Source organism: Calidris pugnax, unplaced genomic scaffold, assembly GCF_001431845.1.
Source record: "Calidris pugnax isolate Ruff unplaced genomic scaffold, ASM143184v1 scaffold56, whole genome shotgun sequence".
Classification (NCBI taxonomy): Eukaryota; Metazoa; Chordata; class Aves; order Charadriiformes; family Scolopacidae; genus Calidris; species Calidris pugnax.
The window spans coordinates 8877634-8902956 of record NW_015090839.1 but is presented as its reverse complement, the minus strand read 5'-3'; the positions used below and the strand labels follow the sequence as shown (position 1 = coordinate 8902956).

At 37.9% G+C, this 25323-nt stretch overlaps 1 long non-coding RNA gene across 1 annotated transcript in view; it reads right to left on the bottom strand.

Annotated features, from left to right (window-relative positions):
• LOC106887966 overlaps positions 1–25323 on the bottom strand; it is a 55009-nt gene that overhangs the window by 29275 nt on the left and 411 nt on the right. Inside the window, exon 2 of the long non-coding RNA XR_001412011.1 lies at positions 16654–16709. This is a non-coding gene — a long non-coding RNA (uncharacterized LOC106887966). The remainder of the gene's footprint in view (positions 1–16653; positions 16710–25323) is intronic.

Sequence of the window (25323 nt, the reverse complement as noted above, 5' to 3'; positions counted from 1 at the left end):
GGTTTTTTTTTTTTTTTTTTTTTTTTTTCAGAGAATAACTGATGTCCTTATTTAATAAGCTAAGAAAGTCCATAAGAATCTGCCTGGTTGAACATGAAATTAAATTTATAGTGCTGGTTGTAACACATTGGGATTTTGGTTAAATATTAGACTATATTTGCTTTCAGTCTTTACAAATTCAGATTAGTTTGATTTGGAAGATAATTATCTTGATATGACAATCTGGATGACTGTCTAAAGGGTATTGATAAACAGCATCACAGTCAACAGGAAAGAGAATCCTAGATTACCACAGTAATCCGTATTATGCTCATTTAACTTCATTAATGATCCCAGAAAGGCAGTAGACAGAGCTACTAATTTTCATAAATGATGTTGAATTGTGAGGAGCAGCCATTACTTGGAGAGGGACAGAGAAGTAATAGCAGAGGAAATCCAGAAAAATTAGATTTGTGAATAGAAAGTAATCAAATCAGATTCAATTACAAAAAATAAAAGGTAACACAATTAGTACACTAATTCTAAATGCCCTAAAGCTAAGGAGACCTAAAACAGTTCTTTGAATAGGACAGTAAGTTATGGTGAGAGAGAGCTAGATATGAAGATGCCATTTGATAGAGTACAAAAAAGGAGCACTGCAAATGTGGCCTCTTTGTGTGTTTCTACCGCATCAGGAAGCCAGGAGGCAATGTCCTTACAAAATAACTGATTCAGAGCCCACTGAAGCAAATGGAAGGACTCCAGCCCCTGTCAATAGGCTTGGATCAGGCCCTAGGCATGTCTGTGTGAAGTCACTTGGAACATTGCATTCCCTTTTTAGGCACAACCATTACCACAAAGACACTGAGAAACTGAAGGAAGGCCAGAAAACTCTACTACCACAAGCATAGGGACTGGAAAGACTGAATTCAGGGCAGATTGATTTAAATCAGCACACAGGAAGCTTGGATTTGTACAATTAAATATCCTCTTGTTGTGCATTTGTACTTTATTTTCCTTAAAGAAAAGTTTATTCTTTCCAATAAATGAGCAGTAAAACATGTTGATAAATACCTTTTTTTCAGATCCCTCAAATTCAAAGTATTTTTTTTATTTAACTGACAACAATTAAGTATATTCGTATAAATGTGCTTTTAATTTAAAACCAATTTTACTGAAGACAGAAAGTAGAACTGATTCTTTCTGGCTGCTATGTGCAAGATTTTATGAATAATTAATCTTATTCTTTTCCCTTAGTTGTTATGCATAGACTAGAAGAGGAAAAGAAGTTTTTCTGCTTGCTAAAAGTTAGTTGGAATCACTTTTTCAGTTTTGAAACATGTAGCTAATGAACCGAACCTACTAGAGACAGGGAAACGATGAAAATATTCTCGCTGGAACATGGGCAGGGCTGCCATCAGGAGCTGGTTTAGCTTTCCAACAAATTCTGGCTTTAGGTACATGGCTGCTGACTTTCAGCAAGCTCAAAAGGCTTTTTGTCTTGCTTTTGAAATTCCACAGCAGATATATACTGTCCTTTTAAAATGAAAAATTACCTTAAAATTAGAATAACTTGAGATTTAAAGAAGCTTATATCAGATATCTTATACAAATGTTCCTATGGAAAAATATCTTGTATACTTAACTTCTTGCTGTCTTTTCCAATTTTCATCCACTTGATTGCTTTACTATATCTTCCTTTATTACTACTAAACTGTTAACAGAATTTGAGTGAAGGGAAGTAAGGGAGAGTATTATGGTTACCAACCTATAAGTACTTGGAGGAATAATTACTCAAGAGTCAGGCAGTGTGTGGCATAGCTGCCTGTAGAAACAGCTACTAAAATAGGTAAGGGGGGAAAGACAAAATTTCATCTTAATCCGTGCGTTCCACAGTGTTGGCCAATGTCTAAGTATGAGAACTAAATTGTAGCAGCACCTGGAGCTCAATGTCCTTTTCTCAAGCCTGTTCCCTCAAGGGGGAGAATCTTGGGTCCTTTTTCCAAATCTTGATGTTGTGGCCATGTTTAGGTCCCTAGCAGGCAGGTGAGTTCTTAGGCAGCTGCGCAGAAGCATGTATGAGAAAGCCATAAGCTTAAGAATAGATCTTATCTACAGTTATATGAGCTGACAATATACATGGCATATCATGAAAAGGCAGGAGCCCTACCAGAATAACTGTCCTTCAAAGTGGGCACTGTAATGCATTCAACGAAACACACTCACAGAAAGATCTGAATAATTTGTTGCATTCAGGCCAAAGAGTCTCCAAAACAGTCGTGGCTTTCAGGTACTTATCCTGCAACACCAAGCCACTCAAGTATATTACCTGAAGTACTCCGTAGCTTTTATACTTGTCTGCACGATGAGGGAGAGGACCAAAGAATCCATGTAATGATAGGTCACCTCTTACAGCTATTGCTGCGTGGCCACCTCTTCTCAAAGAGTCATGCCAGAATTCCCTTCAAAGTGAGCCTCTGTAGCATATAAAATATACACCCATCCCAGGAAAGCTTTCTTCAGCCCAGTCTGCATATTCAGGAGCTACTTACAAACCAACAATCCTGCTGGTGTTTCATTTGACAATAAAGGCAAACTTCTGATCTAGTCACAGGGCATTTTTCAGACATTGTCCTGGCTCCTTAAGGCTGAGAGTTTAAAAGTACCTTGTATCTACATAATTAGCTTTTCACAAGGGTGTGACATTTACTCAAGAGTTGAGGACCTGAGCCAGGTTCTGGGAACCAGTTTGCTGCCTGATGAACTTCAAAAGAGGGATTAAAAGCTTTGGGTTTTAATGGCTACTGCCCTACTGTCTTTAGTAGTATTGGATGAAATTATACTGCACTAGGTCTTGTGCAGCCTCTTATTGCCAAGAGAAACATCATGCAAGGTGACAGAGAACAGAGAGATGGGGTTGTGATTAAAAGTTGATCTTGCTCTTGTTGACAACATTACACTTAAGTGTCAGTAGTTATATAAACAACATTTTATCTCATATTGGAATTTTAAGATAGCTGGTTTCATCTTGGCCTCCAGGATGTCTTGTCAGAAGGGCATGTAGCCACATAGGCTGTGGTCTTGTCCAAAATTACTCAACATTTGGATCTTTGTGTTTCAGAGTATTAACCAGATTACAGGTCATAATCTGTAAAAGCTCCCCTGCCACTGCTCTGTTTGACTCCATTCCAGATGAAATCTCTTCAAATAAATCCTGGATCACAATGATACTGCTTTGTGTGTCTACAGCCAAAAAGAACAGAGCAGAAAGGACAGGAGGGAGGGGAAAAAATGTATGTATATAAAAAGACATTTCCTGCAAGGGTAAAGACCTAAATTAATGAAGTTTTTCATTTATCATCTTTGGATTTTTTAAGTATCTGTTCTTGTAAGTGAGGCCAATTACAATATTTAGGGTAAAGTAATTCATCTAGTGATCCCTCTTCCATTTGAAACTTCTTAATTTCTTATGCCCTTTTCTGTGGATTCACAATGTGAACATACCTAGGCATGCATCTGTTAGTTATGGCAATTTAGAGCAATCACTTAATTAACTATGACATATGGTTTTGTGTTACATTGGGGGTATTAGACCTGTTTTCTTTTAAAAGGAGAAAAGAAAGGCTAGATGCAGACAATACACATGAAAGGAATTAATTTAATTTGTTGAATCACATTAGGCCATTTACTGTTTACCATTCAAGACAGCCAGGGATCCAACTACCTGTTTCCAACTCCTTCATGAAATGAATTCTTTCTCAGCTGCTTCTATTTATGGCAAAGACAATACCAAGTGTACAAGACAGGGACGCCTACACTTGGACTCAGGGACGTAATTAAAGTTAAATGTATTTATAGAGTTTTTTATAGTATGACTCCCCGTACTACATGACCACTCCATACAGACTCATCCCTATGCAAAGGTGAGTTTTAAGATCACTAATTCTATTACAAAAAAAAAGCAAAGAACTACAGTGGGGAGAGAGGGACCGAACAGTTTCTCCAGGATTACCCAGGAATTCTGTGAAACAAAGATGAACTGAGACCTCTTCACCTCTAAGCACCAGCCCACTGCATCTAAAATCTTGTCATTCCCATTCAAAGAAATGGAAGAAAAAAGAAAGCATTTGGCAGTTTTATCTGGACTCATATATGCAAAAGTAAGGCTGTAACACCAAATCCACTGTGATGTTTATAAACATATAAATAAGAGAGGTGTTGGTCTTGTGGTCAGAAATGATGCTTCAATCCCACTGATTCTCCTTCAGTGTCCTTTAAATGCTGAAGTCACTTTTGGAAACAAGGCTCAAGAGCCTAACTCCCCAATAACCTTCAAAAAACCTGCTCTGTAGAAAACAGAAGAGGGGCTGATTTGAAACTAAGGAACCTTTGTTACTCATTAAAGGAAAAATAGTGGCTTTGCTCAGATATCATCTTCACATGAACAAAAAGTCTGGAATTTGTGATCTAATACAGCAATGTCTCCATTATGATTGAGTTCATTCTCGGCATCTTCCATCATTTTACCTAATCAAATGTGACACCAAGAAGAATCCCCAGTTCCCATAATATGCAAAATATTTTATAGTGTATCTTATCAGGGTCACAAACACCAGATCTAGGTCCAGTTTATTTCCAACATCCAGGGTGTTAGAGATCTCAGAAAGTTAAGTTTTCTTGGTTTGGTTTTTTGTTTTGGTTTTTTTTTTTCCCCATTGTTACTAATTTTTTCATGGATAAAGTATGCTCTATAGGAGCCATCATGCAGAGCAAGGAAAGGCTGCTTTCAAACTGGACCTAAAGTCTAGGTTTTCAGATTTCTCAGATATTTGACAAATTATTTTTATGGTCTAATGACAGCAACATCTAGAAGTTTGTTATGGAAACCATTGGTTCTAGCTACTGACTATAACATACTTATGCTGCAGTACACCCTAACTGTCCTATACGTAGAATGGGGTCCTTCAGAACCTTCCAGGAAACAAGTCCTGAGAGTTAGAATAACCAACTTTGGTAAGGCTGCAGAACTTTGAGAAAAGTATTGACTGCTGGGACTGTACAGCAGGAAAAGTATTACTCTATGCGATATCCGTTACCCCAGCATCCATTTTGACTACCCAACTGAATGGGTTTACATACTGTTCCAGCAAGGCAAGCCTTACTCTTTTATGATAAAGGGGGTAGCAGTAGCAGTAGTAGTGGCAGGAGTATTAATGCCCCAGATTTCTTACTGTAGAGGAGAAAAATGCATATTGATGATTCATAAACTAAAATCAGTTTTTACACTATGTTGTTGACTGTTTTTCTGACTTAGTGTACTAAGTCCTGTATGTGAGAGGCCATTACTCAGACTGCTAATGGGCTGATGTTTTTTCTATTGTCTTGTAATGAACACTGCAGAAGTTACAATATCAAACACCCATTAGTCTGAGGGTCTCCCAAGATAGTAATTGTAGTCTATATAAAGGCAGGTACCTAAAATGTCATTGGTATTCTAACATGAGTTTCCTTTGAATGTGTCTAGCCAGAGGAAAAAAGAAAGTACAAGGTATTTGTCTGAGGTGGAAATCAGAATGACAGTACCCCCATTGTTTCTAATAAACAATTACCCAAGGAAGCTCAAAAGAAAAACCACAACAATTAGATAACCTGAAAGTCAGAGACTCATCAAGAAGATTCCAGTTCTCTGGGCTGGCAAGGGCCATGGAGGGCCACACTCAAGGGTTCGGCTACTTACCTTGTTAAACACTGCCTGGTTTCACCTGACATGATCCATAAGGCTGTAAAGTAGTCACACTTCAAGTGCCTTTCATGTGCACTTCAAGTTCTTTTTCTCTTAAGATATTCTTCACTAACAGGATTTCCCACTTTGAAAGGGAGGACTCTTTCAAAAGATGACAGAACCTCTCAAACAGTAAAAATGGAAAAAAATTTTAAAAGGTAAAAACAAAACAATGGCTTGGCACAGCCCTAAAAGGTAATGTTAAGTAGGAAGAGTTTTATTTTCACCTTATCCAACAGTTTTACTACCTGACAGGATTTTTCACTTTAGTATTGCCTAGATGCAATTTTTTCATGTAATATATACTTATACAACAAATTATGTGACAGACTAAATGTGTTTGAAAGTGTCCTTGCATTCTTATCATTTGCATTTTGAACTGCCCATGTGGGTTGTACACATATCATATGGCTTGTTGCCAAGGCATTCAGCTACAACACAAAATGTTTTCAAGTTCAAAGCTTGTACCATTGTTCACCTCATTCTTATGTTTTACCCTCACTTCTGTTATATCACTAGAAGATGTTTCCCTTGCATCAATAAAATCCTTAATAACTTGCTCACTTTTAAAATGTGCAAGCCATAAATGAAACAAAAAAAAAGACCAATCTGATACATAAAGATAAAAGACGCCAGCTTTGTGCAGCTGCTATATTCAGCTATTTTTAAACAGTCAGTGTATATGGATCCAGAAAGTTCAATTAACCCATGCATAGAGATATTATTGCTCTGTTAGAGACTTTGTCTCCCACCCAGGAGCACATCTGTGGACCCTGTTGCCAGGAGGATTTCACAGGGGCCTGGGGCTTCAACAAGAAGTCTCCATTTGCAGTACCAGAGCCTTTGTGCTGGCAACCATTGACAGAATAAATATATGTATTTTAAAATATAGGTCAAGTTACCTGAGTATGCTCTACTTGCATATAGTATCAGTGGTCATCTTCCTTTTGTATGTTTCCTGGTATTAAATTATTCCCTTTCTAAGCAAAGCTTTTTAAAAATAAATAAATATATAAATAAAACATGATAGAGCTGCTTTTCCCCTCTCAACAGTCAGGTTTTCTCTCTTGAGTGGTAATTGGGGATGGGGAGTACAAATCTTGCTTTGAATTTCTTGATTGCATTTTCGTGCTTGTTGCAGAGGTTTTTCTTTTCTTTATATATGCACAGTAACAACAGATATTGGGAATAAATTCTACTTGGAAAATACTTTTTAGATGCCCTGAAAGTGTCTATAAATAAGGCTTATGATTGAGTGGAATATAAGAGCAGAAGACAAATATCTCTATGGTATCTAGAAATTCTCTAGGTTTTCTGATCCTCCTTATTTATTCAGCAATATGTGAAGGAACTTCATTGTGTGTCATAACCTATGGTATCTATGATGATTTACAAAGGTTAAGGATTACATCTGCATACTCTCCATTCTCTTCTGTTGCACACCTTTTTCCTTTTTTATACTTTTACTCATTATTTTTCAAGAAGCACCTACCTTACAGGCATTTGTACTTAAAACAGACTGCTGGACCCATATGGTAGGAAAGATTGCATTAGGATACCTGTTTCTTCCTCGGTATACTGTACCTCACTTGAAATTGTGACACAGTACAAATACAAATCAATAAACCATGGTAGACAACAGTTTATGCTATGTTCTAAAAACAGATTGCTGTGGTGATTTTAGGCAGGCAAGCAAAGGACAACTGGATAAAGCATTTTATGATTTAGACTTCACTACTCAACCCCATCCAGATTCTGTCTTGAACTTTAAAAAATCCAAGCTACCCTATTAATTTGGGATAAATTACTTGCATCACAGAATGTGAGTCTTTTTGTCTTTGTAAGAGAAATAAGTAAAGGTTTAACATAAGGAAATGATGGAAAGAAATACTTTTGCATTGGGTGAAAGTCTAGATTTCAGGAAGACAGTCTTCAGCCACTGTGTTTGTATTGCACTTGAAATTTTGCTTGCATTTAACTTAAAGTAAACGTCATATGTGTTTATCTAAAAGGCAAAGAGATTCTTCTAGAGCTACTCCAAACAGAAGGAAATAGTACAGAGTATGTGTTGCAATAACCTTGTCCTTTTTACTTTTCAGTGAAGTGGAATTCTTTGGAAAATGTTCTGTGAAGCACATGTTCAATTATTTTGGTTTATGTGTATTTTTAATGAATGCATGGACTCAAGTTATCATGCTGAATCAGAACCTATAAATATGTTGGAAACAGAAGGTTCCCTGAAATTCTGGAACTGACAATTTAAATTACACAGGAAAAGGAAAGGAAAAATGCTGACAAATAGGTTAAAACAACTACAACAGAGGCTCTTCAGTAAGAGCAGGAAAAGGGAAACTTGATGAGGAAGAGTGTATCCGAAAACTGTAAAGTGCCTGCAAAAGAAAGAACTTGGCAGAAGCAAAAGAGGTTGGTGGCAGGAGAGAAATGCAGGAATTAATGGACCACAGCTATGCATATCTTGGGAGACACTTTGCAAAGAAGCTGTGAAGAAACTGCACTTCCTCCCTCCCTCCTGTTCTCACCTTTCCTTCCTTCTACTCTATCCAGTGTTTATGATTATGTCTCTGAAAAAAAATCTTGGCACCAATTTCAACTGAAGCTTCTCAACTCCAGCCTGCCATTTGCCTGGCCATGAGGAAGATGAGTTGACCATGATCAGTCAGTTAGGGCACACTCAGTGCCCAAACGCAGGTGGCTAATGTTTCTTTTGCTATCCAAGGATGTCCCACCTGGGCTGTAGTGCACTCTCTTCAGGAGCGTGTGGTCTCCCACAGGACCAGCCAGTTCCGTGTGACTGGCTTAGGTACCCCAGGATGACTCAGGAGCCTACAACCCCATGATAAGGCATCCAAACTTCACCCTAAATTTACTCATCTGGTATTTATCCAGAATATTGGAGCTACTGACAACTATAGTTTCAATGAATGGTGAAAAGCTGTATGTAGTGAATAATCATGCATTTGTGCTAAAAGGTCACCAGTAGGAAAACATACAGCTAAAATGTTAATTTTTTTACCATGTCTACGTAGTAAAATTTAGCAGATCTACAACAGTGGTCTATTCAGTATAATTTAATGCTGCTTCAATGAATATTATACATGCTTTTTATGTCCTATATCTCCAATTTCAACTTAAAGAAAAGATTTCACAAGCGGAGAATCTCTCTCTTTACTAACCATAAGAAGATATTTAGAGCTGAGGACAATCACAGAAATTTTCAAGTTACCAGATTGTTTGGGTCAGTGTCAAATGTTAAACCAGGTTGTACAGACAGAGAGCTGTAATCCACACACTACTGCGTTATTAAATTTCTGGAAAGTAATGAACTGGCACTAGAAGTGAAAAGGAAAAAAAGCAGTAATGTGGAATGGCCCCTTATTCAGGAAACTTTGAAAATGTGCAGCCATAATAGCTGTGGTGAAGTTCCTTTAAATGAGACCTTGGTATGCTGTGGAATAAAGTCAAAATAGGAGATTGTGGCATTCCAAGTCATACTGAATAAAAGCATACATTGGGCCAAATTGTGGTCTTATTCACAAGGGAACATTTTTTTCCCCCTTTTCAATAAAAAAAAAAGGGAGCTGAGAACACTTTAAGATACAGGGCACAAATGTGTAATTATTCTTGGCTAACATGGTAGCTGTTGATCATTTAATGAAACCATAATTACCATATAATGGCAGGGTATTTATATGACAGATTACTACATTATTACAGGGTAAGTGCATGATTATTTCTGTCCTCAAAATCAGAATAAAAAACACATGGAAGTGGAAAAATAAGTTGAAAAAAGAGGGGGGAAAAATCTGAATTTCCCAATGCTACTCCCATATTGTTAGTCCATCCCCACCTCAATCACACAGTGATGGCAATGGCCACCGGCATTCATGATGAAGCCAAATCTCCACAGGAAACCCATGCCACAGCACAACAGACCATAAGGCTCTTTGCCAAATGGCTACAGCTCTGGGCTTCATTGTACTTATAGTTCAACTGATTCAATAGCAATTTGGTCACCGGTCTCTTGTCCTCAGAAGACACATTCTCCTGCTTGCTTAGAGAGATAGTATGAACAAGGGATGTAAGAATTTGCACTGAGAGGTACTTAACTCCCACTTCTGTGCCTTTAGGAGGGAACAGTGAACTAGTGTGGATTTCACAGTAATAGCAATTTTGTACTGTGTGGAGAAGTTGAATTCTGCAGGACTACCTATGGGCTGAGGACTGTTTGTTAAGGTTTGGTTTCAATGAACACTGCTGGTGTTTACCACTGTGTGGAATTTTGACCTTTTAGTAAAGATTGATTTAAATTGTGAGAAAATACTTAAATGACTCCTTGTATGGGGAAAAGTGCATTGACAAGTTATGAATTTACAAAGTTACAGAGAGAGTTTTGTATGCTGAGTAGAGTCCATCTTGAGTTTTATGATGGCAACTTTCCATATGGGAGGCAAAATCAAACTCAGCTGACACTGATTACCCAAGTCCTACATGGGTGTTAAAAGAGCTATGCAATCATCTGTTCCACCTGAAATTTGCCTCTGCATTTTCAAAGTGCTGCTTCAGCTGTGTGGGAGAAAAAGGCCAGCACTCCCTGTTTCCAGAAAATACTCACTGAACCAGTATTCTAGGTTACAAGTTATTGTAAGTACAAGAGTTTGGGCCTGAATAATAACTTCTGAATTTGGCCAGATTCTTAACTCTGATTTTCCTCGATTTTTGTCCAAGAGGCAGCACTGTTGTAGCTATTTTCAGTCTTTAGTTATTTCTCTCCCTTTTTCTTCTTGAGTGTCTTTGCAGGGAGCAAAAATAGATTCAGGTGAAAGCCATATTCTGTTAGAATGGTTAGAGTTGGAAAGGACCTTAAAGATCATCAAGTTCCACCCTCCCTGGGTGGGCAGGGACACCTCCTACTAGACCAGGTTGCTCGAAGCCCCTTCCAACTAAGCCTTGAACACCTCCAGGGATGGGACATTCACAGCTTCTACAGGAAACCTGTTCCAGTGTCTCACCACCCTCACAGTAAAGATTTTTTTTCTTAATATCTAATCTAAATCAACCCTCTTTCATATGAAATCCTTTACCCTTTGTCCTATCACTACGCTCCCTGATAAAGAGTCCCTCTCCATCTTTCCTGGATTCTTATTCTTATGACGTTAACATAGCTAGACTCGGAGTTATTTTTATGTTTTGTAGATTTAAGCGTATTTACAAAATAGTCTCTTAGAAGGTGCTGGTTGACTTTTAGTGTTTCCATTAGGAAAGTAATCAAAGGATTTTTATTAAATCAATTTTTTAAAAAAGTCTTGATCATTCAATAGGATATCAGGAAGCATTTGCCCTCTCACTTCCTCATCTTCCCCCAAATACTAATTTTTAAAAAAAATCTTCAAATAATTAAATCTTGTGTAACTCTGCAAATCCTTTACAGCCATTACAATGTTGTTATCAAGGACCCAATTCTTCTGGCACAGTAAAATTTCACTGACTTCAACCTAACAGGGTGGGACTTCAAGCAAGTCTCATGAGGAAGGGCTTCAAAATAAATTTCAAAACAATTTGTAATTACTTCTTAGAAATGTGTTCTATTTTTTAGCTATTGCTATCTGTGCTTTTCTTCTTTCATCCACTTCTAAGCAAAGGTCATATATTAGTAATTTTATTTTCAGATTCTCCTGGCAAAAAATCAGAGACTCGGGAAATTTTCTCCCAAGCTAAAATAAGTCAACTTCCAGGGTTTCAAATTCTGGCAAAGCAACTTCTCCAAGGCCTCGTAAAAATTCTGGGCTGTTATCTCCATATGCCTGATAGACTTTTTTTGTGATCATAATTAAAACCGTCTGTCCTTTCTCTGTGACTTCAGGAGAATGGCAATGAGTCACAAGAGCTCTGAAAAAGCAAGAAGGATAGAGGCTGAGGTTAGCAGCTCAGAATCACTTAATCTGCTATATTTCATCCATAGAAATGTAGATCCAAAGCACTGCCATCTGCCTCTTAATTCAGGCAACTCCAGAACAAGTCACCACGGCAGAAGGCTGCATCACAGCATCAGGAAACAGAGGTAGTCCTGGGCTTGAATTGAACCATAAAGAGATGTAAAATAAACTAATTAACTTGATAGGGAACATCATCATCTTTGTAACACTAATTTTTTCCTCTTCTTGTATTATCTATTAGAATTTACTGGTAATATGTTTTCAGCAATATCTGGGTAAAACATATTTTTTGAAATACATAAGTATGTGAAAAGTGAAATGCTGAATATGAGGCACAAAAATGACACTGAAACTGTTATTGGAGTCTTATTAAGGGGAGAAATACTTAACCTTCAAAATATAATTTAGAAAATTAGTTCACTACAATGTTATATTCTGTAGTATTTATGACTGCTCTTTATTTCTCACACCTTGATATCCACTCTCCAAATTTAATTATTTCCTGTCTTTTTTCAGCAATTTCAGTTCTGAGGTTTGCCACTTAGAGGAAGCTTGCTAACCAGGTGGGTCACTTCCCCAGCTCCTAGAGCCCTGGTCTCCTCCCCCTTTAAAATGAGAATGAATTTCAGCAACAAATTGATCTGATGTTAGAACAGGAGACGCTGGAAGATATAATCTTAATGAAAGCCTTAATAAGCTAATTGTATTTCTGAGGATCTTCTAACGTTGGTAATCTGAAGCTGAGGGAAGCAAAAATTAGTGTTTGACATGTTCCTTGGAAGTTCAGTTCCTCCCTGACGAGTCAATTAGTTATGTAAAACTAAGCAAACATTCATATGCCCTGGTCCCATCATTCTCAGACTGAATATCATCTCCAGTTTGGGTTCCAAATTAGGGAGAAAAAGTTGAATGCCGTATGAGCATGACAGCATATGTCTGAAGCATCAACACGCTGGCTGCCTCCCGAGACTTGATGACCTCGGCGCTCGCTGGAGTTCAGAAAACCAAGTATCTCTGAAGGTCTGGATCTTAGGTAGTATCGCTTTTTATTTTCAAAAAGAGTGGAGCACTTAAAACTATTTGAGGGCCTGGATCTAAGCTCTGCACAGGGTCAGGCTTTTTAAGTAGAGTAAGGTTTGCTGATCAGAAACTGGATCTCTGTCAAACAGTGTGCAGCACTGCCCTCATAAAGCAAAACATATATATCATGAAACAAATACTCTAAAAGGAACAAATGCATTCCTGGTATATTTCTCCTGAAATCAGCAGAAGAGATGAAATTAGAAGCAACGTTCTTAGGGAAAATATTTTATTTTTAATAAATAATATTTCTTCAGCATATAGTAATTTTAAAAGTTTCTCTTTTATCAAATTTATTTTGATTTCATGAAAACTTGTACAACTACTAATACAAGCAGGCTTATCAGTTCAATTTCCTACTGAATGTTCTTTTTGTTAGTTTTCTTTATTTTCTTTTTAGTTTCCTGCTTTATCATTCAGAGGGTTTGCACTGTATTCCTGTACATATTTGGTTTGGTGCCCAGAAATGTATTATTTTAACAGGGCTACTTCATTAAAAGTTATTACTTTACAGGGTTCTACCATGCATACATAATTATATGTATGCCCTTCTACAATGAACAATGTGGTAAAGTTACCATTAAAAATTTTGCTTTTTAGGGTTTATCATCTCTAACATTTCAAGTCACATTGATTTGACTAGTCCCAGCATCTAACTTTCTTACTTCAATTATTTTTTTTAAAAAGTATTAAACTGTCAAAATGTAGTTTTCATTTCTTTGCAACTGAATGCTCCTATGAAGCTGCATCACAAGGCCATGTAAAGGTAGAAAAAACCTTCTGCACAACCTTTGCTGAGAGCTGGCATTAAAGGACCGAGTATCAGTGTGAGCAGTGTAACAGAGCAGTGTACTAGCCTAGCTGGTCAGGAGCCAGCATGTCCAAGCTGATCTTATGCTGGTGCAACTTTCAAGTTCCATAAATGTCTTCTGAACTGAGGTACCTGATTTGCTTCCTGTGGCTAAGGCAGAATGAACAAAATCATCTATTACACTTGAAGGAGACAGGGCATTTAGTGTTTTGCTGCCTCAGTCTCATCATTGCCCACCTGGAGTTTCAGAGGATAGGTTTGAGGCTACTTAAGCTAATCTACATCAGCTGATTTAGACTTTTCAAGTCCTCTGTTGACTTGGTTGCACATAGTTTGTTTATCTTTTGTTACCCTACATACACCACGTATGCTGGTTTACGTCCTTTGTCTCAGTGTTGCTGGGACATTAAGTAACTCTTTCACTCCAGGGGTTCCACAATTACAGAATTATTCTGAGCTACAAAGACATTCATGATGATAAAGAATTAAGCATTCAATGAAACTTGGAATTGCAGTACTCATAATTTAAAACTAAAAATATTTACAATATCATTTTTAATCAATGGAAAATAGATCTAGAGCACAGAGACTATTTTTTAAATACATTGTATGAAAGTGATGATACACAAATCTCATACTTAAGAAAGTCTTTTATTTGACAAGACAAGGCTGTATTCAATGTAATTGCACTGTGTGGGGTTAACTTTCTGTAGCCTGTTCCCTTTGACTTCAATGGCTTGCTATCAAAAATTAATCTCCACAACTTCAATGAGACTCACTTCTGATAATGTTGGTCCATTGACTTCAATGAAACACTATCAAAAATTATTCTCAATTCACTTTAATACGCATTTTTAATAGCATCAGACCATTGATTCCACTATCATAGTTTGAAGACCAAATGCTTCATAAAGACAAAAGCAAACCTCAATATAATTCAATGAAAACTTCTTTCTTGTGGTTGTAGTTTGTTAAATCCAGATAAGCAGTACTGATTACTTCACATGAAAAAAGAAGCATCTTGCAGACTTTTTGCTAGTACCATTTTAGAAACTTTTTTGGGTGGTGTGGTGAAGGGGAAGATGAAAAACCCAGAATGGCATTTTTAAAAACAAATGGATCAGCAGTCTTCCTTGTCCTTCATGAGAGTCATACGGAAAGTCCAATAGGATATAATCAAAATATTTATGCTTTTTTTTTTTTTTTTTTGAAAAACCCAGAATGGCATTTTTAAAAACAAATGGATCAGCAGTCTTCCTTGTCCTTCATGAGAGTCATACGGAAAGTCCAATAGGATAATTAAATATTTTTTTTTTTTTTTTTTTTTTTTTTGTGTGATACTATGTTTTGTGTGGGGTTGGAGTTTTTCTGCTGTTTTGGTTGATTGGGATTTTTTGTTTGGAATCTGTGTGTGTGTGTGTTTGTGGTTTTGTCTTCATTTGGTTTATTTTTTAGGAAACTACAGAATTCTTCCAAGAAATTAAACTGGCAGTGGAGATAGTTGGGGGAAGACAAGCCCACTTGCTTTTACTTGTTCCCTTGAAATAGACTACAACTCAATTATTACTCAAATTCGTGACTGAATAAGATGTGTTGCTGTTCTAACCACTACACCGTACTAAAATGCTCTTTTATTCTTCTTAGTTTCTCAGAGGGAAAGTTTAATCTGAAGCTTTTTTTTTCCTTCCATCCATCCAGATCTCAGATTTCCTATCTGTCCAAGATATACACATGCCCTCTGATATTTATGTATTTCAATTTGCCTTGTTTGAGCTCTTCAGAGTTTGTCATTCATTTAGATTTTTTGTTGTAACCACTGATTTAACTTAAAATCTATCCCTCTACATGCAAGACAATTTTGCCATTTTCCTTCAGAAGCCAGACAATTTATAGATGAGCTCAGACCAAATAAATCAGGCAAGATATATTTATAGGTCTAATATACCATATATATTAATATATATTTTTAATCACCATCATACTGTCACTCTGCAGAAATAATTAGCTGTGAGCAGGGCATACACATCTGCTATCCAAGCTGATACTATTGCTGGTATCCAGGCTAAGGCGCTTCAGAACAGCCAGCGTTTAGAGTCAGTTGCTGCATACTGCTTGTGTCCATTAGTAATGAGGTGAGCCTTCTTCGTTTCCCTGCACTAATTCACCTGGATGACTGTGTAACTATAATTATCTTTAGACTGAGCAATTTCTTCATGAGAGAACATTTACAGTAATTCTGAACAAAGAAATACAGATTCACACTCACATTAATTTCAGTCCTTGGTGGTGGAAAAGTCATTGACTCATCTTCTGCTCCACAGCTCCTTTTCTCACAGCATGAAGCCTCGGGAAATCCTCACTTTTGCTTTCCAAACAAGGACTGTGTCTCAGACAGTGGTCTCCATTTTGAGTTGACCAGATTTTTGAATATTAATGTATGAAAACCGGTGGTTTGGCACTCAAAGATACTGATCTTCCCACAACTCTGAGTGAAGTTAATGGGAGAGTAAAATTCTAGTTTCTCTATCTGATAGTGAGCACTTACCCCTGGACCTCTGTTGAAAGGTTAGTAGTAATTTCAGTTTCCCGCAGCATCATAAGTGAACTTAATAATAAATCTCTAGGCATTTGCTTGCAAAAATTGTTATTTTGTAGATTACGCAATATTGTGTGTGATAAACTGAACAATACAAAAATGCAGTCCATACCTGAGGAAATACTGTTTGGTAACTATAAAGGTACACTCAAGCTAGCAGATTTTGCACGTATATGGTAAGTTTCTTTTTTTCCTAAATGCTTGTTTTCCCTGAAAACCATATTAAAGGATATTCATTTAGTTCGTAAATATCTTCCTAACTAACAGTGAAGATTTTAAAACTGTAAGCTAAATAATTTAACTCCAGATGTATGTTCTGCTAACCAAACAGCACCATATTTAAGAATGTACACACTCTATTACAGATATCAAGACTTATAAGTAAAAGGAAGACAGAATGATTTGCAATGTCAACCATCATCAGTTATAACAATATGTTCAAAGAGCTTACAGTCTCTCGAAAGCCAAATTATTTTGCATTTTTCCTGCTCATGGACTCTTCTTCACCTAAAAAGCAAATGCAAAAGAGTAATGTTAGTGGATGTAGCGAGGACCCGTAATAAGAATATTCTGAAAGCTAAGAATACTGATGCTGTTTAAACTGGATATTTCTTCTTCCGATCTTCAGATATGCAAACTTTGAAGTATCATTAATGTATACTATAAAAAGTGTAAGACTTACAATGAGTTCAAGAAAAATCTTAACCTTGTTTTTTTTCTTCTTCAGGTGTTTGATATATCAGCTTTAGTCATTTTATTAATTCAAGATTTTTTTGCATATAATATCTTCTTTATTATGCAGATATTCACCCCTTGTACTTCTCCATAAGCTGACAACAGTGGAGTAAAACTGATTAGAATCAAAAGTTCAACTTCAGAAAGAGTAATAGATTCTAGTATATTCTAGATAAATGAAGTCTCTGTACTTGCTCGGCGTATAGTGAAGGACTAGATACACAGAAAAGCTGTTATTGAATTGATAGCATATAAAATACCATGGGCTGTCAATAAAATTCTTCAAGGCAAAATTTTAACTTTTTAATGAATTCAGTGATTGCATTTGAATACTGGAAAAATTACTGCTATATGGTCTGGATATCTCCCACAAGATTCAAAATTAGTTGTACCTGTATGATAGTTTTTATGTGCATATGGTTTAATTATTTTAGGAAGAAATATTGATATGTTAAAGGAAGCAATTTTTCCTCTCATTTTTTTTCATGATGAAACTTCCCATGATGCTGTGGACTTTAAAACAAACACGTTTTTCCAGAAAACTCTTGCAGAAATTGAGAAGCTGAGGAGACAAATAGGGTTTATTACAAATTGCAACTAAAAATAAACTGTCATTGTGCAGATGTTGCTGCTATAACATCTACTTGTATATCTCAGATATTTCTTCTTGTTTCAGACTGAAAAGGCCAAATCTCTATTAAATGAAATATGCTTGAAAATCTGTAGGAGGTTTTCTCTAGAATAAAGAACTTGCGTCAAAAGAAATGAAAGTTTGGCTGGATGAGTTCCCTCACTTTTGCCTCTGTATCACATATGGAGAAGGAAGTAGTAACTTTCATTAACCTGTCCTATCAAGGGATTAGTAAAAGAATCAACTTTTTTTTTTTTTTTTTTTTTTTTTTAAATTATGTGGTGTGTACAAATAAAGCAAATGCAGACATTACTGGCCATCAAGTTAATAAAAACAAATGAGTATCTGTCTTGGGACAAGAATAAGAAAGGTATGATAAAGCCTATTAATGAATTTTGAACTAAGAGAAATTATAATTTTCTTCCTATAGACATTCATGTCTACCCAAAAGATACATACTCGATAGCTAAATATATGTTGCCTCAAATGTGTAATCAAGACAATAATGGCTAAATTTCATCATAATTAAACGGCATATATTGATGACCAGGCAATCGCATTGCTTATTTCCTTCAAAAAGTCAAGAAGTTCTCCATCCAATATATTGCCAATACCTAATAGAGCAAATCTCAAAAGTCACAAAGACATTTTATATGTTGTCCATTCATGTGTAAACAAATGAGATAATGTGATCCATCAGCAGTGAAAAGAGAAAAATGTTAGGTAGCCTTTTTGGGTAATTTCCAGTGAATGAAGTATTCAACTCTTTTTAGACAGCAACTACAGTCCAGAACCACTTTTGATAATAAAAATACACTTGAAGTGATGAGAAGACTTAAAACCAAAGAACAAGAAAGAAACTCACTCTTAGAGTTCAGGACGTTCTAAATTTGATGCAATTTATGACCAGTCTGTGGGAGACCCTATCTGTGAAAATGAAAATTAAAATAAGGGTCTAGCAGTGGACTAAAAATATTCAGATTATTTTGTGGTTTTGTCAAATATAAACTGCCCAGGGAAGGAATTCTGAAGAGTGAAAAGTAAAGGACACTTAGTTGGGTCCTGCATGTCACATTCATTAGTTCTCAATGGTTACTTTAGTATGGATAGCAGTGACAGAAGTGCAAGTAGTATGGATGGAGGTCTAACTTTAAAGTGAATAAAGCAATCTCTTTAAGGTTTATGCTAGACCATGTATAAATACTAGAAAGCTTTGTTTGTTTTTTAACCCAAGAGAAGTTTGAAATTGAAAGAGTAAGATTTGAAATGTGCTTAAACTTTGAAGGCCTCTAGTGAGTATGCTCAATACTTGAATTTCTTGATTAAATAAAAAAAAAAAAAGGAAGGAAGGGTTTTGGACAGTCAGGTTCTTAACAGTGAGAAATGAAACTGCAGAATAACAAATAGTTGTAAATAAGAACAGTACTCTGTTAGAGATTCCTGTGCCTAGACATGGATACGTTTTCAGTCAGCCTAGCCTGCATTCAAGTCTTTGACACATGTATTTCCCTACAAGTTTTGATTATTTTTGGAAAAGCACTAGGTACAAAGATTCAAGTATTTATTTCTGACTCTTATGTATGCTTGAAGTTACAGAAACTGTTAGCAGAGTCTCAGATTTACATGGCTGCCCATCTGGGACCACGTCACACAGAAACACGCACTATCTTCTTCAGTGAATGGAAAAATAATGCTGTCATTATAAAACACCTCCCTCCCCTCCCAAAAATAACCACAAACATGGAGAAGCATGGCTTTGTGGACCTAGTACGGCTTTAAACTGCACTGGATTCTTACAACCTCCACAAACATGGAGAAGCATGGCTTTGTGGACCTAGTACGGCTTTAAACTGCACTGGATTCTTACAACCTCTGCTGCTGAGAGATCCCAGCTCCCACTGTTGGTTTTGGTGGTGACTGGAACTTCCAACTTGGACAGTAGGGGAGGAAACACGGGTATGGGTAGATTCACGAATTTTCATGTCTTATGTTCACTGTAATGACTCAACAGAGCACTAATGGTAGCCACCAAAGAAGAATGGCCCATGGGATTGTACTAGGTCTGCCTGAAAGACCTCTGAAAGAGAGCTCAGTGCTTTTTTTCTTTTTTCTGTATGTATTATTAACTTGGACTTGCTCATCCAAAAAAAAAAAAAGAGAATTAAGAGAAACAGAGCTTGTTTTGTTTCTGTTTCTTTTTTGTTAGAAGGGAATGACTACTTAGTGAGGGTAAGGATAAGACTCCTTCTCTAAGCACAGTCAAAAACCTTAAGATGCGCATTGATGCTGTCTTTCTGGGACACCAACAGCTGCTTCCAGAAATTATGTCAGTTTAGGAAAACTGACAGAGGCTGAAAATAAAGGTAAATAAATAAATAAAAGGGAAGAATGTGTTGACTAGCCCTGTCTCCTTTGTAAGTTTCACGTATCTTATGGATGAGCAGGACCAAAGGGAATTACTGGACCAAAAATCTGAACGTGGCGAGAGCACAGGATAACATGCCAGTATCTCTTAGAAGCCCTGAAGATAAAAAGCATGTAGATGATTTGTTTTTCCAGTTTCTAGGATTAAGCTTATTAGGCCATGTGGTGTGAATCAGGTTTTTGCACAGGTGGAAGCAGCACAATCTAGTTGTGGTCTCCATGACCCCCACTTGATGCCAATGAAGTAGCAGATTACTCTGCTTTGGAGGCTTAACACTGATCTCGAAGACAAGCAAATGGATATGCAGGTGTGAAAACTGCCTAGAGGAACATCACAGATTACACACTCACTGCAGAAACAGGTAGAATCTGGAAAAACTAACTAGCTGGCTTGATCTTCTGCCAGAGCTGCTAGAAAACTTGCAAGGGATCAACACTGCAGGAAACCTCTGGTGCTGAGGGAACTCATTCACTAAAATTTGGGGCCAGAGCAAAGTATACAATGCAAGAGAAATTGACTTTTATACTGATGTTCTGGGCTTGGAAAATTAGCTGTCCTTTGTCATTATGCAGTTGGCCAGAGCTGCTCTTTTGCCTTCACATGGAGAGCGAATTAGGCTAGCTGATGATAGAGAGAACCTGATAGTCCTTCCCGAGACACCTTAGGTGGTCAAAGCAGAGCCTCGGTACATACCTTTGGGTGTGGGAGCAACGTATCAGTGTTTCTCCACTGTGAGCTGACCGTCCTCGTAAGGCTCTCGGCTGCCAGTACCAATGAGTGAGATGCTCAGATTAGCCTCAAACCTTCGCTGCATTTTCCCAGTGGCAGCACAGTCTGCTAATCGCTGAGCCATTGGGGTAGCCCTGTAGGGCATTCTTCTAATAGTTTTTCTAGTTCTTCCACTGATGTCCTTATACATCTTTTATGATTTCGATAGTGATGCTACTTTCCCCAGGCACTTTCCTTCTATCTTACTCTCTGCTTGCTTTTCTTTTGAATAGGGGGGGGGGGGGGGGGGGGGGGGCGCCCACATTTTCTTTGCCCTATGTGATATTTTTACATTTAAGAGAACTGAGATAGGTAGATCACGACCTGTAGAAGCAACATTCTGTTCCCTACTAAAAAAAAAAGATGAGCAGGTAAAAAAACCATCAGCTTCTCTTTTTTTGTTCGGAGGGGGGGGGGGGGGGGGGGCGGACGGACACTACCTTAATCTTGCCCTTCATTTCCGGCACAACCTTTCAGAAAAGACATTTCCCTCATCTGCTCTTCCAACCCTAAGTACATGTCAAGGAATTGTGAAGATGGAAAATATTTGAGTGCTTCCTATTTAAGTTTTGATGGTCTTTTTCCCAAATTCGTGTTCTATTTAGAGGGTTTTCTTCTAAACAGATGAACAGCCAGTTCTTTTTGATTTAAAATTAAACTCCAAATATTTTCTTTAAACTGCACGCATTGCTTTTACAAAGGAATGAAAACAAAATGCAGCACGTGACATCATTTGAAGGAGAAAATTATGTTATCTTATATAGTTCTAGAAAGAAACTGGATTTTTTTAACTGCAGCTCTTCTCTAATGTGCACTGCTGATAAATAGTAAAAAGGAATTCTTCCCGAACTATATATTTCTCTCGCATTATACATATATAAATTTCTTTGGGAGTAACTTTAGCAATATAACTTGAGATCTGAGGTAGCATATATATGTGAGGTATTAATATGAAAAGTATTTTCACTACATGTATATTATAAAACTCCTGCAATATTACAGGAAAAAAAAAAAAGTACAGGTCAGTTAAAGAGTTTCTTTATCCCTGTTCTGCCCATCTTTTTTTTTCCTGCAGGTCCATCTTCTGTTATTTTCATTTCCATTCGCTGTTATGCAGGGCATCTTTTGAGGAGCATCTTTTGCTTCACACTGAACGATACATATTGGTAGCAGCAACTGAAGTAACAGTCAGTGGACACTTGTAGAGATGGCGAGTTGTAAAATAATAAATCTAATATTTAATACTTAGACAGAAGATGTGGACTTTATCTACACTTAATGGGTGGGGAGGCTGATTACTCATTCATAGCTACGCCACTCGTGAATGATGAGGTCACCCCTATCTCAGGAAGATAAATGCCATATCCTGTTATGACATATTCCTTTTATATAAAATTAGTTCAATTTTCTCACTAGTGAGGAATCAGTATAACTAAAAAAAAAATCACTTCAAGATAAAGGCATTTTTCTACTGTAATTCATTATATATCCTATTTTCATTTTATTTTATTTCTGTTCTGTTTTGTTCTATCTTATCCTGTTCTACGTATAGTATTTTACTCTCTACCTAAATGATATCTGACTAAAGTGAAGCAAAAATTAGATGATACAATGAAGCTTTGTAGCATTCTCTCTCATACCTGTCACAGGCTCCTTCCAACAGCAGATAATGAAAATTCTAAGTCAAACCATTTAACTTTAAGTAAATGGAAATGAATTTCCAGAGAAGAGATATTTTTTCACCTGTGAAAGAAAGGAACAGTAGTACACTGACAATGCGAATAAAGATATAATATATAATTGTGATAGAGAGGTATATGTAAAGCATAAATATTAAATGTTACTGTATTACACAGTCATGTGTGGTTTTAATTTTTATCTTTACCATGTTTTTGCCTAAGAGAGTAAGGTCTACAGTACATTGTTAGAAACATCAGTACTCTATTAGAATATTTCTTAACTTAATCAATACTAAAGCAACTTGCACCATATTTTACAATGGTATCAAGACAAAACTATGTCACTTAGATGCCAGAACCTGTCCAAAATTTGAACAAAATGAGAAATAAACTAAATTTAAAATATTGGGCTTGATTCTTATCTCTTTTAGACTAGCATACTGCACTGAAATAATTTAGATCCCTCATGGTATGTTGTGGCACTGGTGAAATATGTGTCGAATTGGGTCCATGCAATTTAATAAGGCACAGAGTATAAGTTCGATGATGGGTATTTTCATCGGAGTATCAAATAAGTCTCAGAAAATCTTACTGGATTTTACCATCATAGTTAATTTGGGGAAAAAAAGTACAAACAATCAAAACAGACTTTTCTTCAGATATGAGAGAACATATTTTTATTTGATATCTTTTAAGGGCTATGAGAAAGAAAATGCTTCTGTATTCTGAAGACATTCGCAAACTTACCTTTGAATCTTGCTCGTCAACAGCACACAAAACTATTTGTCAGATGTTCCACTGACTCAGTGCGATTACTTGCACAAGCAAAGTTATCAAGACTGACTTTTCAGTTACGTTAATACTTAAATTAAGATATTAATCAATAGTCGTAAAAGATCTTACTAAATATCAAGAGATCCTGGTTCTGCCCACGCAGATGAAAAGCAGTGACTTTCAGGACTAAGCTGAAGCAAGCTTGGCTAATGGCAGGCTCTCTGTCCTGGCTGTCCCTTTGAAACATGAAAATCTGCTTAGAGTTGCCACTGTAGAGCAGAGAGTGACAATCAATGGATGGGGACTTGGACATGATTACATCCACTCTACTGCCTGGCCATACATTGACAGACAAAACTACTGTAATGGAGTGATCATTTGGAAAATGGCTACTGCCCACATTTAAATTCCTTTCAGTGTTATTCCATAGCCAATTAGAGTGGTAGCCCAGCCTATATTCATGCCAGTCTTGTACTATATTGTAAGAAAAAGGAAAGGAGCAGCTCAGAAGTCTTTAATTATTCCTCCAGCCATTTATTGACCTGCTCTCTAAAGGCCATATACGGGCCTTCATCTGCATGCAAAATTCCTATTGACATCACTGGGAGGGCCACAGGCAGATGGAGGGTACTTTGTAAACCTTACATTTTAAATATGTTGTAAGAGAAAGGTGCAGAATCCAGTCCTTTTTAAAAAAAGTGCACAGCTTTATCTCATATTGCTCTTGAAACATGGAGTTTGAATAACATTTTTCCTAGCAATAACATCCCCCCTCTTCTCTGCAAGCTATCTAACCTACACGTTTCTGTAAAGTCTTCATATTTAACACTCAAACAATTGATGTCCCTATAGTATAAACAGGATAGATAATGAATATAAGTGGGATAGAAAATTAATCCTACTTGCGAGGAAAGAGAGTCATAATTCACTTAGGCTTCTCAGCTCTTACGTTATGAGGTCTTCAGCTAACTCATGGGATCCATTCCACATCCCACAGATGCTCATTATGAATTCTTTTTATGTGCAACATGTGGGGACTAACCAGTTTCATATCTCCTGGTATTAGCTGCAATCCAAAGCATTTTGTATTAAAACAGAATGCAAACACAGATGCTATTTAATACAAAGGATTTGAATGCAGTCTCTGTTTTAACATAAAGTTGGTGTGTCTTAATTTGGTTGGGAACAGCAATGGAAAGAAAAGTCAAGATAGGAGGATATCGTTAGATTAGGAGCTAAAGCTGTGATTCCAAGAGGCACACGGTTGCATGGGAAAAGGGGAGAGTGGCCCAGGTGACAGCTTTGATTTATGGAAGCAAAGGTTACAATGCCTTGGGAGCGATGGGGCAGCCTGGGACATCTGCCCCCTTCAGAGGTGCTGCCACAGCCTTTCCAACAGCCTGAGTATCCTGGAGCACAACCTTTATTCTGTCCCATGCAACTCCTCTTGGTATGAGCCTGGGTCTCCTCAGAAACGAGTTAACAGTGGAGCTGCTGCTGTCGGTGCCAGGTGCGCTGACACGCTGCGTTCCTTCGCTCTTTAGGTCCCACTCTCTGGGCTGGCAGGGTCCAGTTCTGCCCCGCACGCCCGACACTTCCACCTCCGGCAACCAGCGGCTCGGAGCTACAGGTCCGTGGTTTTGGAGCCACCCCAGACGGTGGGACCCCACTACGGGAAGGGGGTCCCTTTTTCTCCCCTTCCCCCGCCGCCCCTGACTCGGCACGCCGCTCTTTTCCCCTCCCGCCCCTCCGGGACGGGTTCTTCGCCCCTCGCCTCCCGCTGCAGCCGCGGGGAGGAGCGGGCGCGGAGCGCAAGCCCCGGCATCACCCGCCGAGCACCACGGCGAGGAGGGCTCCCGCGTCCGGGCCCCCTCCGGCGGCGGCGGCTGCGGCCCCTACGCCCTCATCAAGGCGGGGGAGCCGCCGGTGGGGGAGCGTGAGGCGGTCCCGCTCCCCGCCCAACTTTCCGCGCTTCCCTCCCGGCGTCCACCCCCGCGCAGCGCCGCGGCCGGGGGGACTCGTCGGCGGGGCGGCCCGGGCGGAGGGCTCGGCGGAGGTGGAGGAGGGCGAACCGGGAGGGAGCGGGCGGCGGGGCGGGGGGGGTTTGCG